We start from the raw sequence: 3,503 nt of genomic DNA on the forward strand, positions 1-3,503 counted from the left end.
TTGACGAGTAGGCAAAGCGGGTAGAAATTACAGTGTTCGTATGGGAATACGACGGCAAATATCTTTTACAAAAAATGAATTCTTGATAACTTATGAATTGTTAAGTTACTAGGCAAAAGTTTTATTCGCCGAGTTTGAAGGATGTAGCTGGGCTAGAAAGCGTTCAGTTACGATTTTAGTTTCCCATACATTTATCTGTATTTTCTATGAAGATTTACGTCCCGGTTCGGTGAGTTAACGCGGTTCGCGGGAAAAATTATAGACAAATGTATGGAAAGTTAAAAACGTAACTGAATGCTTTCTAACTTCGCCACATCCTTCAAGCTTGGTGAATAAAAACTTTTGCCTAGTATCTTAACAATACAATTCATAAGTTGTCCAGAATTCAATTTTTGTAAAAGATATTTGCCGTCGGATTCCCATACAAACACTGTAATTTCTACCCGCTTTGCCTACTCGTCAAGAAGGCGGAATGTACGAATAAAGACCAAGTATTACCAGGTTGCAGCATTCCCTTGCCCTGTTTCTGTCACCCGCTGTGAGCTCGTACAAGTCTCTCTGCTTCCCACAGGCAGCAACTATTTCTTCCCTGAAAGACAAGATGTTGGACATTAGGATCACTGAAAACCGATGCGTGATCATGGAAATTATAATCCACGGGAAACATATTCCATTTTCCCTGACCAATAAAAGTTGCCCATAAATCTTGTCGGGGACAACACTGATCGCTGCATAAGACTGCTGTTACCGATAAGAGATAAGAGAAGAGAAAGCATTCTCTCTGCCCAAGACTTTCATGAACCAACTGTTTCGCTATCGATGTGACGTAAATTTTTGATACTGCACGATAGTGATTATTAATAATGATCAGTAAAAACATTAATGCAGGGTAGCTACTTCCGTTTCACAACTGCTATCAGTGTGGGCCCTGTTTAAGTACCAAACAAAATTTAAATACAATGAAGTTCAAAGATAAGGAGTGAAAACATCAAAAATAGAGAACTGGCATAGCATGTCCCTGCGTGCAGTGTTAAAATAGCTGTTTGGTGAGTCCCTTGAACCCATTCATCGTCTAACAATATTATTAAGAATTAATTAGTACCATTCCAGCCAACGACCGAGCGCTTTCAACTGTTCCCTCCTTTTAGGCCTAAGCAGATCACCTTCTTTCTGGTATAGCTTCTGTTGTGCTCTGAGCTGTTTGATTACCCTGATAGTCTGGTGCGTGTTCACGATGTAACAACTTGGCGGGGTACAAGAGACTGGCGCAGTGATTGCCGATCGTGGCAGGGTTGCACCCTCTTTCTTCCTGTTGACGGCCTTTGCTTGGAGATGGAGAGATGAAACTTTGCATGCGGCTTCTCATATCCATTGCCTTAGTTCTGAAAGTATAGTTTTGCCTTGATTTTTCTCTGGGGTTCTTCAAAAATTCAAAATGTCTCACATCGAAAACTGCGTAAAACGAACCCGATTTTGTTTGAGGAGGTGTAAGTAGCTAGCCGTACTTCTGGTCGGGTTTGACGGTCTTTGCTTGGAGATAAAGAGATGAAACTTTGCATGCGGCTTCTCATATCCATTGCCTTAGTTCTGATAGTGTAGGTTAGCCTTGCTTTTTCTCTGGGGTTCTTCAAAAATTCAAAATGTCACAAATCGAAAACTGCGTAAAACGAACCCGATTTTGTTTGACAAGGTGTGACTAGCTAGCCGTACTTCTGGTCGGGTTTGACGGCCTTTGCTTGGAGATAGAGAAATGAAACTTTGCATGCGGTTTCTCATATCCATTGCCTTAGTTGTGAAAGTATAGTTGTGCCTTTATTTATCTCTGGGGTTCTTCAAACATTCAAAATGTCCCACATCGAAAACTCCGTAAAACGAACCCGATTTTGTTTAAGAAGGTGTGAGAAGCTAGCCGTACGTACTTCTGGTCGGTTTTGACGGCCTTTGCTTGGAGATAGAGAGATGAAATTTTGCATGCGGCTTCTCATATCCATTGCCTTAGTTCTGAAAGTATAGTTTTGCCTTTATTTATCTCTGGGGTTCTTAAAAAATTCAAAATGTCTCACATCGAAAACTGCGTAAAACGAACCCGATTTTGTTTGACAAGGTGTGACTAGCTAGCCGTACTTCTGGTCGGGTTTGACGGCCTTTGCTTGGAGATAGAGAGATGAAACTTTGCATGCGGTTTCTCATATCCATTGCCTTAGTTGTGAAAGTATAGTTGTGCCTTGATTTATCTCTGGGGTTCTTCAAACATTCAAAATGTCCCACATCGAAAACTGCGTAAAACGAACCCGATTTTGATTGAAAAGGTGTGAGTAGCTAGCCGTACTTCTGGTCGGGTTTGACGGCTTTTGCTTGGAGATAGAGAGATGAAACTTTGCATGCGGCTGCTCATATCCATTGCCTTAGTTCTAAAAGTATAGTTTTGCCTTGATTTTTCTCTGGCGTTCTTCAAAAATTCAAAATGTCCCAAATCGAAAACTGCGTAAAACGAACCCGACTTTTTTGGTTTGAGTAGGTGTGAGTAGGTAGTTGTACTTCTGGTCGGGTTTGGCGGCCTTTACTGGAGATAAAGTCATGAAATATTGCATGCGGCTTCTTATATCCATTATCTAAGTTCTGAGAGTATAGTTTTGTGTCCATCTTGTCGTGGGGTTATTCAAAATTGACATGTTCCTCATCGAAAACTGCGTAAAACGAACCCGATGTTTTTTGTTTGAGTTGGTGTGAGTAGCTAGTCGTACTTCTGGTCGGGTTTGACGGCCTTTACCTGGAGATAAAGTCATGACATTTTGCATGCGGCTTCTCATTTCCATTCACTAAGTTTTGAAACTTTAGTTTTGTGTCCATCTTGCCGTGTGGTTCTTCAAAATTGACATGTACCTCATCGCAAACTCGTAAAACGAACCCGATTTTCTTTGTTTGAGTAGGTGTGAGTAGCTAGTCGTACTTCTGGTCGGGTTTGACGGCCTTTATCTAGAGATAAAGTCATGACATTTGACGTGCGTCTTCTCATATCCATTGTTAAGTTCGGAAAGTATAGTTTTGTGTTCATCTTGCCGTGGGGTTCTTCGAATTTGACATGTCCCTCATTGAAAACTGCGTAAAACGAACCCGATTTTTTTGTTTAAGTAGGTGTGAGTAGCAAGTCGTACTCCTGGTGGGGTTTGATGGCCTCTACCTAGAGATAAAGTCATGAAATTTGGCATGCGGCTTCTCAAATCCATTCTCTAAGTTCTGAAAATATAGTGTTGTGTCCGTCTTGCCGTGGGGTTCTCCAAAATTGACATGTCCCTCATCGAAAACTGCGTAAAACGAACCCGATTTTGTTTGAGAAGGTGTGAGAAGCTAGCCGTACTTCTAGTCGGGTTTGACGGCCTTTGCTTGGAGATAGAGAGATGAAACTCTGCATGCGGTTTCTCATATCCATTGCCTTAGTTGTGAAAGTATAGTTTTGCCTTGATTTTTCTTTCAGGTTTCTTCAAAAATGTAAAATGTCCCAC

The 3,503-nt window shown here is 41.2% G+C and overlaps 1 pseudogene; it reads right to left on the minus strand.

Moving 5' to 3' along the window:
• Nucleotides 1–235: 235 nt before the first annotated feature.
• LOC144655161 (uncharacterized) lies at nt 236–1,372 on the minus strand (annotated as a pseudogene).
• Nucleotides 1,373–3,503: the final 2,131 nt, after the last annotated feature.

This window comes from Oculina patagonica, chromosome 5 (assembly GCF_052425735.1).
Source record: "Oculina patagonica isolate OP01 chromosome 5, crgOcupat, whole genome shotgun sequence".
In the NCBI taxonomy this organism is placed as follows: domain Eukaryota; kingdom Metazoa; phylum Cnidaria; class Anthozoa; order Scleractinia; family Oculinidae; genus Oculina; species Oculina patagonica.